At 37.3% G+C, this 14,912-nt stretch overlaps 1 protein-coding gene across 47 annotated transcripts in view; it reads left to right on the top strand.

Moving 5' to 3' along the window:
• The window catches only part of RIMS1 (regulating synaptic membrane exocytosis 1), a 323,528-nt gene that overhangs the window by 112,053 nt on the left and 196,563 nt on the right, over nucleotides 1–14,912 (top strand). The gene's annotated exons all lie outside the window — the stretch shown is intronic.

Raw genomic sequence — 14,912 nt, 5'->3', positions numbered from 1 at the left:
CTGTTGTCAAAATTAGGACAATAATAGAAATTAATTAGGAAATGAGAATTATTAATAGGCTAAAAAGTAGAGGAGGCAATAAAGTGTAATAAAGCTTTATTTCATAAAAACATCTTTGGTAAACAATTTTGCTTTTTGCATGAAAGGTCCTTCCATCAGCTTCAGGAAATCTAATTTAGTATTTTAATTGTAATTTTCCATTGATTTACATGGTTTGCTGTGTTTCACTTCTGGCTGCAGCCGAAATTCAGGAAATTCTTGAGAAATTAGCTTTTTCATTTGCATTTGGAATAATATGCACAGGCAACATACCTCTTAAAACTGGACATAAGTATAGTGAATAAGATGGAATGAATCCTTTATGAATGTGTAGTTACTATTTAAAAAAATATGCAAAACTTTTAGTATGAAGCTCTGGTATGTTCACCACTAATTCCTGTGCCTTGTCTGAAATAGGTGAGGGTAGTTCCCTCTTCGTGTCTGCCCCCTGTGCATAGAGGAAGGGGTTTCAGTACTTAAGCAGAACAGTGCATGCCCACTTACCCATCTTCTCAGGCAGGTCTGCAAAAGGTGGTATTCCAGATTTTAACTTGGAGACTTAGGTAGTGGGAATTTGCCAGCTTTGCTGGCACTTCAGCTGGGATGAGTGCAAAGTCATTCCAATCCAATGTAGTTTTTCACTTGATGGTGCTATGCTTGTACTGTGAAGCAGTGCCGTGCCCCAACTTACATCATAGCGTAGCTGTAACCTGCAGTGTAGACCTGTACATCACCCAGCGAAAATCACACCTGCATATTGTAGTAGTTTTTTTCCTAAGGCTGTTTTGTTGTGAGATCAGGGATTTTTTTTTCCTAGTAGCTACAAAAAATGACTACGAAATATGAAGTTACAGCTTCATTCTGCTGTTTTTCATGCGATATTCTGAACAAAGTGCTAAAACAATCCAGGACTTCCAGATGTTTTCCATTCTATTAATCTAAATCACTTAGGATAGACTGAGAGAAGTTTCAGCTTGATATTGATTTGTTCCTAAAGTAGTTCATCATTGACACATCCACTGGAGTGTGTTAAAAAGGTAGTGCACATGCAACAGAGTCTTCTTTAGGGTCAGGAACCGAAAAGCTCTTATTTAAGTGCTGAAAGTGCCACTTAGGTATGATTTAACCACCTAGGGTTTGGAGGGCAATCCAGGTGAACTTCACCTGCTTTTAAGCTTGAGGCGTCCTTCACACTTCAGATTGAAACAAAAACTTTAGTAGGTCATCAAAACTGTGATACCAGTAGAGATGGTGTCTTTGATGACAGCTTAGATGTTCACCTTTGAATAATGTCATTTGGGATCCAGAAAACACACCCCCCTGCACTGAAGTGCTCTGAGGATGTGTGCTGAAGACATACCTGACTCATTTGGATTTTCCTAAATTCAGTGAAATATATTCTTGGGTTTTGCACTTGCCTTTGTTTAGGTTTTGCTGTGTTGAATTCCAGACTTCCACATGTCAAGAAAATGCCCTGCTAATATACATAAATGCATCTATTTTCGCTTGTAGTAAAACTGAGCTACATCTCTTTAACAGCTGAAACTTGACGGGAGTGAGAGGGAGAGTACAATACTTAATCCTAATTGCATGAAGAAGATGGGGAACTTTTTATAAAGTGCAATTGATTTCAAAGTGCCTGTCTCTGAGAGCAATGGAGTATTTAGAATGAATATGACTACATTCCCAGGAAATAACATCTTTCATAGGCAGAACCAGTGTTATATTTTAAATAAAGCAGCTCTAGGAAAATTATTTTCAGTGGCTCAACATTCTTGACTAATTTACATATAGGTAGAAGCCCTTCTTTATGTGGTGAATTTAATGTTAGTCAAGACTTTTTAAACATATTTAGATAAGCCTTGCTCTTTCCACATTAATTTGTACCACAACAGATTATATTAACGTAAAACCCATGTTCCCAGTTCCTACAAGTTCGGTGTGCATGAGTTGGAAAGGGTAGTAAAGTGTGAGTTACCAGGGTGCCAAGCCCAGGAAAAGTAAAGCATGATCCTAGATTCAAGACTCCTTTAGAGCTGGAGAATTAAATGATCATAGGTTGTATTAATGGGACCTCACCTAGGTTGTGAATTCTTGTGATTCTATGTTGTGTGCTGTGTGTTATGCAGCTTGGATAAATTCAGGCATAAAGTACATTGTACAAAGCATGATCAAAGAAATGGAGAGTTCGTTGTAGAAGGCTAGAGAGAATAGATGTACAAAACCTAGAGAAATTTATAATTGAATCTAGAAACACAGTAAGTTTAAACAATAAGAAAAACCTTTAAAATAGAGGACAGTGTATGTTAGACCCAGCAGAATAAGAGGATGGTGGATGAGAGCAAATGTGTGTGACTTGGCTATAAATGCTTTAGGCTTGGAAAAAGATTTTTGTAATCAGTAGAGTAAAGCTTCGGAAATTTTTTTTGTGACATACTGGAAGGAAAAATAACACATTAAAATTTTAAAGGTTAAATTTACTAAGTTTAGGAAAGGATTTATGTGGTATGGTTCCTTGTGGTCATAGTGGAATATACTGGGTTCTTACAATGACTAGGTAGTAGTGGGGGCATAGCCCTTGAAGCTGTTCTTGACCTTTTCAATTAAGTACAAAGTATATTTAAAGGACTTTTAAAAAATATATAGCAGAACTTAATATGGTCTCTCTTTGTTTAAAATAAAAAAGAGCATTCCAAAACATGAATTCCTTGTAGTGGGAGTTTGGAAGCATCCTGGGTTTGTCATGAGTATTCTTCAGTGCACTTAGAAAGTTAATTGGCAATAACTGGTGCATCCATTAAAATACACATATTTTTAATGATTCTTATTCCAATATATCAAAAAACATACCTAAATATGTATCTTAAGTTCTTCCATGTCTGTGAGTATTTGTTAGCATTTCATACGTCTCAGCTGAGCCTGCTGTCCTTTCATATGGTTGCAGGTAGACAGCATTTAATGGGAATATTGCCAATTAGAGAATGTAGCTAGTTTGGTTATTCAAATCAGGAATAAATGTCATTAGAATCATAGAATGATAGAATCAGAATAGTTTGTGTTGAAAGGGACCTTAAAGATCATCCAGTTCCAACCCCCCTGCCATGGGCAGGGACACCTCCCACCAGCCCAGGCTGCCCAAGGCCCCGTCCAACCTGGCCTTGAACACCTCCAGGGATGGGGCAGCCACAGCTTCCCTGGGCAACCCATGCCAGTGCCTCACCACTATCATGGTGAAGAAACTCTTCCTTATATCTAGGCTAAATCTGCCCCTCTCCACTTTATACCCATTTGCCCCTCGTCCTGCCACCACAAGCCTTTGTGAACAGTCCCTCCCCAGCTTTCCTATAGCCCCTTTCAGGTACTATAAGATCTCCTTGTAGCCTTCTCTTCTTCAGGCTGAACAAGCCCAACTCTCTCAGTCTGTCCTCCTATGGGAGCTGTTCCAGTCCTCTGATCATGTTCGTGGTCTCCTCTGGACTCATTCCAACAGTTCCATATCTTTCTTACGTTGAGGATTCCAGAACTGGACACAATACTCCAGGTGAGGTCTCAGAGAGGCAGAATCACCTCCCTTGACCTGCTGGCGACGCTTCTTTTGATAGCCCAGGATATGGTTGGCATTCTGGGCTGTGAGGGCACCTTGCCGGCTCATGTCGAGCTTCTCATCGACCAACACCCCCAAGTCCTTCTCTGCAGGGCAGCTCTCAATCACATCATCCCCTATCCTTTATTGAAATCAGGGATTGTCCTGACCCAGGTGTAGGACCTTGCACTTGACCTTGTTGAACCTCATAAGCTTCTCACAGCCCCACTTCTCCAGCCTGTCCAGGTCCCTCTGGATGACATCCCATCCTTCTGGTGTGGCAACTGCACTGCTCAGATTGGTGTCATCTGCAAACTTCCTGAGGGTGCACTCGATCTCGCTGTCTATATCATTGATGCAGATAGTAAATAGCACTGGTGCCAGTACGGACCCCTGAGGGACACCACTTGTCACAGATCTCCATCAGGACTTTCAGCCATTGACCACTACTCTCTGAATACGACCATTCAACCAATTCCTTATCCACTGAACCATCCACCCATCAAATCCATATTTCTCCAATTTAGAGAGAAGGATGTTGTGGAGGACTGTGTCAAAGGCTTTACAGAAATGCAGATAGGTCACATCCATTGGTTTTCCTGTGTTCACTGCTGGGGTTACCCCATCATTGTACAGTGAGAGTATTCACTGTGTTATTAACGTTAGTAATAATTACTGCAGCTTCTCAGTTTGAAAACTGTTGGCTGTTGTATGGTGTACTGAAAATGTACAAGTCGTTTCCTTCATACACCCTTAGTATTCAGAAGCAATGGTGTATGAATGAGGCAACCTATTAACTCTGAGCACTGACCATTGTGTGTACTTCTAAAGAAAGCATAATGTTATTACAGGATTTTATGTGAGACAGGATTTCAGAAGGAGGTCATGTTGGTACCATAGAGAAAAGCTGGCAGGAGTGACTACCTGCTTTTCATTTGGCGTAGAGTTTTCTAGGTGTTGTCAGTTCCTTAGAGAGTGCCTGTACTTTTGTTCTGGATCCTTCTAGTTCTGTTCTGTATCACAGCGTTTTAATTGCTAAAATAATAACGGGTTTAAGTTACTTCATTCCATTCAGTCTCCCCTCTGATGTGAACAGTTGGGGATGTTAGGGCGGTGGAGAAGCCAGCAAAATGTCCAACTGGTGCTTCTCCATAGTTTGGCAAGTGTGATCAGAGCCTTGGCTCAGTGCTGCCTGCCACTGCTTGCTCTTTTCTTCCTCCAGTGGTACCATAGCCTTGTAGAGCAAAAAATGCCTGGAAAAATGACATTTTTTCCTTGCATCATTCCTGTAGAACTTTTTCCTAATATTTGGTTAGGTACTGCAAAAAGATGAATTTCCATATGTAAACACCTGATATGTGAAGTCTTGTGTCTCTGTTTCTTTCTCCTTACAGAAAAGGACATACGTTTTAGGTTACAAAAGTAGTCTTGAATGAGCAAATGCAGTTTCTTTGAATCAAAATTAAAGTATTCTGTCAGAGGCAGTGGAAGTATTGAGCTAAGGGAAGTTTGTATGATATTGACAGAATTTGGTTGAAGATCCATGTTCCTCATTAAGCCATATATCGATACTAGCAATCAGTCTACCATTCTACAGATTTTATTAGGATTACAATTTTTGATCACATGTAACGTGAAAAGAATTGGGAGCAAATGATGAAAAATAGTTCAGCCACCATTTTCCTGTGTTTACCAGAAATGTTAGTTGTACGGAATAGAGCAGTTTGCTTACTCTTTTTTCTGTTTACATACGTGAAGGGAGAGTGGGAGGAAATTGGGATGTAAAATACACCATGGATAAAAGACACCTGATTTAACTGATCTTAGTAGTATGTGACTGCAGAAGGTAACGTTGATTATAAGTACTTCTGATCAGGGTTTTACTGAAATTATTTTTATTTTACATGATGTCAGTGATTTATATTTATAGTCAGAAAGAAAGACAACTTGGAAACATTTCCCTAATTGTATGTCAGGTGTTTTTAGAGAGTGTTTGTTATTTAGTTCCTTTAAATTATGCTTAAAATTTGCTCACATAATAGATTGCTAATTTAATCCTTAACAGCTTGAGCATCTATGCCTTGCAATTCAACTGTGTACTGATGATTTTAACAGAAGTTGTTAATATTGTCAGAACAAGACATCTGGATTGTCAGGAGTGTTTTATATCCCTTTCACAAAATTTTAAAGTCAAATTGTCTATTAAAAAGCTAACTTATGTAAGTATTGAGTAGTACAACAGTAGAACCAACAAAAAATCATCAGAAGGAAGTAAAATTACATAGCAAATTGCAAAGCGATTGCAAATAAATTCTCTGTCTCTGTAGCATTCAATGTAATCTGTTTTCTAAAAGATTTGGGGTTTGTACGCATCAGGAAAGAAGCACCGCTTCCAGGAACCGCTCCCTAGAACTGCTGCTTTCAGCAGATAAAATAAGAAACAGAATGAAAAAAAAGTCCAGCAAGAAACTGAGGAGTTCTATCTCAAGTAAGCTGTACAGTACTTTTCTTTCTGGGAAGTTAGTTCACTGTCAAACAAATCAAAATGTTAATTTTTTTTTAATTAAATGCGTAAAACTAGCTTGCTCTTTGCCAAGTTTGGTGAAGCAACTTGTTGGACTTTAAGAGCTGTTTTTTCAGTGCCCAGCTAGCAAAAATAGTTGTACACAAAAAGAAGCAGGCAGCTCATATTTACTCTCTGAAGTTAACAAGGTTAGAGCTTCTTCATCTACTGATTGGACTGTAGAAGAGTCACTGGGTTTTTCCCCTTATAGCTCTAGATCAGCATTGAATCGGTACCCACTTGGTTATGCTCCTTGGTTTATCTAGGTTCAGTTTACCTGTTAGCCAAACACTGAAACTATATCTACTTGTGTGATTTTACAGTTGATGAACAAGAAAATAAATTGCTACTGCAGCCTTATTCCTTCAGCTGTGTCAAAAGGGCTCCTGAATCCTTCATGGCTGCTTTTGCTTTTTGCGTGCAACTTGGGTAACAGAGATTTATAGAAACCCTACATAAAAAATACTGGAACCTCCGTGTAGTATAAGGGCCTATAAATTAAAAAAAAACCAGAACCAATATTCAGTCCCCTGCAGTGTGACTGCTAGACATGTTATCCTATTTTCAGTCTTGTATTTTCAGTACCTTTGTTTCAATTTAACTGATTCAAGACAAAGAGTATGGGAATTATTTAGATTTTTTTTTTTTTACTATAAGAATATTGCCAGATTTAGTATAAGAATATTGCCCCACTCAAGCAGGGCCACATAGAAGAAGTTGCTCCTTACAGCTTGTGGTGTCCACGTGTCCTGGTTTGAGCTAAACCAGAACCAATTCTCTAACTTTTCAGATAAACCTTTTCTAAATGTATGCACAATCTCTTATTTAATTTGTCAAAGGCTTATTCAGAGCCCCACAGCCCTGCATGATGAACAATAAAAGAGTGAAAGATCTTTCCTGCAATTTTTGTTCCTTGTTTCCTCATTGTAACTACACATGTTATAAGCTTACACAAAATCTCCTTAAGTTCTATTAGGGAATAATTCTGTGACTTACAGCTGTGGAGAAATGAATTCCAGCATTTCACAGAATCCTTCAGAAAGAGCACTAACAAGCACTACATTTTTTTTCAACTCAGTGTTCAAACAGAAAGATTAAAAAAAATAAAGGTACCAGATTAACCTTAGGCTTTTTGTTTCCTCCAGTGTATTACTTCTAGCATTTTAACGCTAACAACCTCAGTCTCTCTTTCGTCCCATTAAACTGGTGGTATAAAGAGGAGCGCCTGCTCCTGAAGAGCAGGAACAGGAGAGACTTTTAGTGATTCTCCCAGCAATTCTGTGCATCCTATGGGCTCAGATGTAGTCTGAGGTGTGGGAGATCAATGTGCAACTCCACAATTCATAAAGCCCACTTTGCCAGGTGGGAATACAGTGCTGGCAGTACTGAAGTAAAGAGGAAAATTTTCCTGCCTGGCTTGGTTCAGTCTCACTAAAAAGCTACAATAGAGAATGTTGAAATTATTTTTCTAGTTTTCTTTTTGTCCAAATGAACACATCAAGTTAGTATCTAGATTTGACTTTGCCGAAAATTTGTTTACTGCATTTTCCTAATAAGTTACTCTGTTTTATTTTTAATGGTGTGCCTTCACAGTAAAAGATACGTGAATATTTATTTCTGACATTTCATACCTTATAAGATAGTTCTTCCTAAAGGTATCCTTTAGAATTAATGAGAAAGAACTAATTTTTTTCCAGTGATCAAGGCAGTGTGATTTTTTTCATTGTTATTTAAAACAAAATCACATATGCTGAATGAACAAGAAAAGTTTAATTAGTTAAAGACAAGAAAACAACACAAAACTAGTTATCAAATTCTTTGTTGCTTTAAACTGAAGTGCTGCAGATACCTGATAGCAGTGGCTGCTCCACTGTGTTGTGTGATAGTTGTTTTGTGATTATATTTTGTAGGAAATATTATCATCTGCAATGATAATATTATCTCCTGTATTTCCTGGGAGAAGATGTTTAGTTTCTTTTACTTTCTCACCTTTTATAAGGTGTTTTCAGTTGAACAGGAGACTACCTTTTCCCAGGCTGTTTCCCAGGCTATTTTCCCCAGGTGTGTGTTTTTTTCATAATTATAAAGGGTTAAGAGAACACTTTTAAAAAAATATTCTTGTATTAAATTTAAGAAGTATCATGCCATAGTATACAATTCTCTTTTTGAATGCTTTTCCTTAAAAATTTTCTGATTACTCAAAACTACTGAGATTAAAATAAGATTTGTAGATTCTTGTTTTTAAACTTCTAGTAGCTTGTGTGTCAGAAGGTGTTGCCTTTTTTATCCTCTTCCATCTGTGGATCAATGAAAATTCTAAAGTTCTAGGGGAAGATGATATTGAAGATTTAAGAAATAATTCTGATTTCAGAAAATGCAACAATACAGAAATACATTTGTTCAGTTTTTTGTGAAAAATGTGTTAATCTATTCCCTGAATCTCTGGAATTAAAGAAGTAAAGAAGGGACTTGTGTCAAGGAGTATATTTTTAGTTGATAAGTTTCAACTGTAGGTACATATTGAAAAGACCAGTAAGGATGAAATAAGTTCTAAGAATTGAAATCTGAGATTTCTTACACACAGTGCACCTTAAGAGGAAAGAAGATAATAAAGAAAGAAAAAACTAGCAGTGCAGCACAATAGTAAGAAGCCATGAGAAGGGCCTGGTTTTTGTTTGATGTCTTCATATAATCAACACAATCCTATGAACTATAACTTTATAGTAAATATCCTGGTCTATTCAGTGCACTGCAGTTTGCAAATGAAGAAGTATAACTTTACAGGTTTCATAGTGTAATGTATGCATGTCTGGTATAAGGGAAAAAGAAGCAACATGAAAAGTTAGGCACAATTTTGATCATTCTTGATTAGTCAAAATATGCATATAAATTTATAAAATTAGAAGAAAAGAATTAGCCAATTAAACATTGCTAAAATGATGTCTTCATACACATGAAATCAAATGACTTTCTACATCTTACTGCTTATACTTATTAATTATGATAGATTGGAAATAATTTAATAGTATATGATCAGTCTTACGCTTGCGATTGTGCCATCGAAAGGATGCAGATAGCTATAATAATTATACAATTAAAATCCTAATTTTAAATAGAACCGTTCTTCTTTAATGAGGGTTTTTTCCTGTGACAGGAGTCTTTTACAAACAAATTATTATTGCTAAGTCATTATTAACATTATTAACACTATCAGTAAATACTAAGGCTTATACTTAAAATAAATACGTAAGGCTCATACAGTAAATACTTATGTCTCTTCCAGATGTTTCTGGGAGTAGCTTTGGTTAGCTGCTGGTAGGATATCTGTGTAGATCAGTCTGTATTTCTTTTTTTCAAAGCATAGTCACCTCAGGAATCTGACTCCTCCAAGTCCTTCACTTCTCCTTCATTCACTTCAGCATGTTTCCAGTGATGTTACTGTCAACAGAAAGAAAAACTCAACCTTAAATCCGTGCAAAAACTGTATATAGCAAGCTGCAGTTTTGACTGAGAGGTGACTATACTTACTTAAAACTATTTTTGCATCCTTTCAGTATGTTATGCACATTTAATTGTCTTAATTTTCCCCAATGTGCAATTCATTGTATGAATTTATTTGAATTTGCTGTTACCTCTCGATAACAAGGCAAATCCAATCCCACCACTATTAATAACAAACTATTACCTTTATGGTATCTGAAAATACAAAATGGCACTGGTGTTTTCATTGTCATATCATATTTGCAGTTATTTCTGAATTCAGTGTACTCTATTGTATTTCAGATCAAGACAAGTTTTCTTTGCAAGGTATTGTATATTTTTTTCTGTTACCTTCATTTCTGTAATGGAATAATGTTTTAGTTGCCAGCATTGCAGAATTAGTGATTTCTAAAACTCTATATACTATATATAATAAGCACACTATTTTTCTTTCTGCTGTGGAATACAGAACTAATAAGCAAGTACACTGTGTTAAAAGGAAAGATGTAGGAAAAGTATCTTCATAGTATTACCTTTTAAATTGAAAATTTAAAAATATATTTTTATGTAAAATTTAGCTGTCTCAGTTGTGCTGCATATAATCTTTTTTTCATTCAGTAAAGAACGAATCTTGGAATATAAAAAAAAGGAGTTTGGAATACAGCAGTGGTTAATCCAGAGATTGTGACTAGTATAGGTAACTTTAATTTGTCTATGTCTAGCTTCTCTGAAATCTGTCCTGCACATATTTATTATATTAACATGTAGGGAATGAGTTAATTTCATTGAATAGATTGAAGCTCTTTGAAATTAATGATCTGCAGTGTTAGGTGGAGGACAATATGGAAGCTGTTGGTGAGATGAGCCTGGATATAACACGCTTTACCAATGTGAGTCTGATCACTGGAAATGAATTCATGCTGTGCAATGCTATGAAAATAGAAATTAAGTAAAAGCACCATTATTACTGTTGACAAACATGCAACGTGTATACTTGTGCTGTGTCAGATGGTGATATCCTTACGGCCATTTGTTCATGTCAGAGGTAGTCTAGAAATTGGAGACATCTGGCAGTCAGAATCCTAGATATTCATCATTCTGAACTTGAATTTCTTAAATGCTTCATGTAAATTTATCTAAAATTCACACATGTATTTCTGAATGGAGGGCTACAAACGCGATGTGCCATCTATTGGCAAACTAGGGAAGGTTGGTTTTGTGTTCTGTCATCCATAGCTTCAGTTGGGATGCAATCACCTGGCAGTGTAAATTGAAGCACAGACTGAGCTGTTGGGGCTGTCCAGGAGCATGGAGTGGAACTGGCAGGATTTCCCAGGGAGGCCTCTGTGTAATTAGAAAGTGAGGAGGTGCTGCCAAGCCACAGGGATGGGAAAAGACTCCAGTAGGGAGCTCTGCAGATGTGGCTTCATGGAAGCCAGAGGAAAGGCATTACTTTACAGAGACATACTAGGTGGGCAAAAAATTCAAAACCTCTAAACTTTCACCTAATTCACCTAGAAGATATGAACCTTGCCTTTTTTTTGGCCCTGAAGAGCAAATGTGCAGGAGACCTCCAGAGAAATGCCTGGCCTTTCTTTAGGCTTAGGAGGCTTGCCCTTCAAGTTGGATGCCTGAGGGATTATGGTATACCAGCAGAGATGATTGCTGGTGTCCAAACAAAGAGCTCAGTCAGAGCTATTGGTCCTGTGGCAGTGCCAGATGGAAGTGTTTATCATCTGAGCAATGCACCTTAGGTTTTTACAGGAGTGGTCTATTTTCTAGGTTTCCTTGGGTTTTATTGCTGTGAGACAATTGAGCCTCTTGCTTAGTTCAAACTGTGTGCAGCTGTTGTGTCTGTGAACGTGTAAAAGGTAGAAGTAAGGTAGAAGATTTCTCCTAATCATGCACCATCCTACCCAACAAGCCTTCGTGTTTTGACAGCTGAACTAACCGCATACCCTTGTTCAGCCTTTGGCTACCTCTGCTTCTCATAGTCACAACAAAACCACTATGCTGCCAACTCCTGGGCATGTGAGAGTGCTCTTGTTTAAACACGGTCTGATTCAGCACTCCAGAAAGTGCCCCTTATCCCCCCCAAAGAATTCTTCTCTTGATCAGTTTTTTTTCTCCTGGGAATTTGTATCCTTTAGCTTGAATCATTATGGTCCTCATTCATGTCCAATCCTTTCATGTGATGGGATTTTTAACATGAAATATATAGGTTTGTGGACTAAATATGACTTCTAATTTAATTTAAAATTTTAATAGTTAGGTACATGGCTGAGGCACAATTCTTGGGTTTTAGTAGTTACGAAGCAACATGGCAATGCTAACTAGAACTAAATCTAGCAAACTGGGTCTATTTTGTCACCCCAAATCCAGAGATATTTTAGCTAAAAGGAGATGTTGCTGTAAAGAGCTTTGATAAAATTTATCATCTATTAAGCATTATGGGAAACTGACAAACAGCAAAAAAAAATTCCAGAGAACAAAGTCATTATAAGGACTAGATGTAATCTGTGCTTTCTCTTTCTCTTTTTATTATAAATAACCTTAATCCTCATCCAGGATTAAAATTCAGTGTATTTTTAGCGACGCGGTGTCCTAGATAAAAGGTACTTTCATCTATGTTTTTGTATCTTTTCTATCTTTTGCATTCTGGATCATTTCATGATTTTACTTAACAGATGGATACTTCCATCTATATATCTTGAGATTGCAATTAGCGAGGGTTTAGGATAATTTGTCATAGATAAACCTGACATAAATGATTTTAGTGAATATAGATTGTGAGTTTGAGGATAGAACAGCGTATGTCAACAAAGCAAGTCTAGAGACAAATTTTCTGTAATGTTTTGAGGGAGGGGGTTGTATTCCTTTAATATCGAGATCCATTTGTAACTCAGCCTTCCTATAGAGATGACTTAACATCCTTCCTAAAACTATGATTATACAAAGGTGTGAAATGTGCTAGTGGTTAGTTAATGACTGGTAAGAGACTAAGTGAAAATCTGCATAAATATAACCTGCATTTCCTTACAGAGCAGATAAAAACTAGGACCTTTTTAAACCCAGATTGAGCTTTCCAAAGAGCTGCAAGTTATTTAGTCTGGAGTTTAACCACTTGCAGGGCATTTTCAGTATTCTGGCTACAACCTCTGTCAACTAACTCATATGCAACAGGTTTGCAGACAACTTTGGAATTAAGTGTTATTTTCTCAGTGATTTATTAGATTTGTAATTAACTTGTCCATGAAAAGCAGATTCTCATAGCAAAACCTTTGTATTGGTGAGTTTTGTGAAAATTATTTGGGATATTACATTGTAAAAAGTTGAGTATTGCTGAGAAATACAGATTAATCATAGCGATGAGCAGATGTTGCTGGGGCTGTAAAAACAGATCAGTATGTATGTGAGAGTTGTGTTGTAATGACTGGAGGATTTTTTTGTATGTTGCTGGGACTTTATTAATGGTAGTGTAACTTGTATCTCTTCAACATGTGTTAAGCAAGTGATCGAACCTCATGTATTCTACTGCTTACCTATGCATCCATTGGCAAAGTTAATTTTTCTGTTCTATAACATATTTTTTTCTGAATATCTTCCACAAGTGGAGAGAGGGCAGTTGAAAGTCCATCCAGCCAACTGCTCTCAAGACCTTTGTCAACCTGGCAGCTTTACCCTTTAGGATAATTTGGATCTCTCCTCATATCTGTAGAGAATTCTGCTTTCCTAGCCCATTTCAGGGACTGATCTGATTATCTTTGTGTTCCAACCGTCCTGCCCACGTAAGAGCTATGCAGCAGGAGAAGCAACAAGGTGGAGTAGGGTATTGGCAAGTAAATGGAGGAAGATTTCATCCACCTGCTTTACCTTGATTATTCTGTTTGGGTTTTTTTGCCACTGTGCTTTCAACATAGATGTAACCTTACTCTTCCATATCTGTGAATATTGTGTTGCAGGTTACATTCCTTTCCTGGATTCACCTAAGTATATATTTTTCTGAACAACCAGCAGGTGTTTTGTAGGAGCCTATTGTCCACATGAGAAGAGCTGCCCTCTTGGTCATTTCTGTAGACTATTAACGAGGAGGCTGGTGAGGTGTCCAAGAGAGATTAAGTCAATGCATTTACCTGTCCGACTGAGCAGGAATATGTTCCAGATGAAAACCCCTACGTTATCCGTGAACTGTGTTTATGCTTTTATTATACTTACTGGAGGATTCAGTGTGTCACAGTGCAATTCAGCTTGAGTCACATTCAGGCCAAATCTGCTTGGAATCTTTCTCAGCTGTATTACACGTTTAGGGAAGCAGAGCTCTTACTCATCCAGTGTCTTATAAGGTACTACAGACTTTTACTATAGATTCCAGCAGCTACCTCTGATGAGGGTGTCTCTCTGTTAATTCCCATGTCATACCTGACAGCTCCGCACTCGTGTTCTGGAAATGTTAAGTCATTGCATGTAGAACTGAATGCCAGTGTTGAAGCAGTTGAATCCTGCCTTAGATTTTCATTAGTTACAGTAGGAAATCAGACAGCAGTGATGGCCTATAGACACATTTAGAAACCTATATTTAGTCTTATCTCAAATGAAAGTCTAAATGCTCGGTCTGAGTCTTCTGTGCAAGCTTACGCCTTCGCCCTGCTACCAGCAACCTGACAGCAGCAGATTTTTTTTTTTAGTATTTTGTCTCCTACATAAACTGACCTTCTTCAAAGCAGGTATCTGTGGGCTTATGCAGTCTGTGATGAGTTGAAAGCTGTGAATAGGTTCCACAGCAGAGAGTTAAATTTGTTTTTTTTTTCCCACATTAAATACAAACTTTGACAAGAAAATGTCAAATGTAGCTGAAAACTGTACTAATGCATGGTTCAATTCTCAATATGTTATTTTAGGACATATATTATTAGTGTTAGAAAATTCTTTTTCCATTTCTTGAATATAATTCATAGACCTATGAAAACCAGAATATTTTTTAACTCAGTAGCCATGCAGTTAAACATCCAAAAATGCTTGCTGAAAATTTGCTGTACAAAGTCCTCAGGTAATGAAAATGGAATAGTTCAACTGACTATGAGTATTCAGCGTCATAAAGATCAGTAGTCAGCAAGGGAAAAGTTTACCTAACTAGCTTAATCTAGGCTAGAATGTTTTAGCCTTCTTGAGGCTAAGACAGTGATAAGAGAAAAGCCAAAGTGGTCTGGTTGATTTAGGAGAAACCGCTTGTTTTGGTAAAAAGAAGCT

Source organism: Phaenicophaeus curvirostris, chromosome 2 (genome assembly GCF_032191515.1).
Source record: "Phaenicophaeus curvirostris isolate KB17595 chromosome 2, BPBGC_Pcur_1.0, whole genome shotgun sequence".
Classification (NCBI taxonomy): domain Eukaryota; kingdom Metazoa; phylum Chordata; class Aves; order Cuculiformes; family Cuculidae; genus Phaenicophaeus; species Phaenicophaeus curvirostris.
The sequence above is the reverse complement of the archived record's forward strand: the minus strand, read 5'-3'. Positions and strand labels throughout refer to the sequence as shown.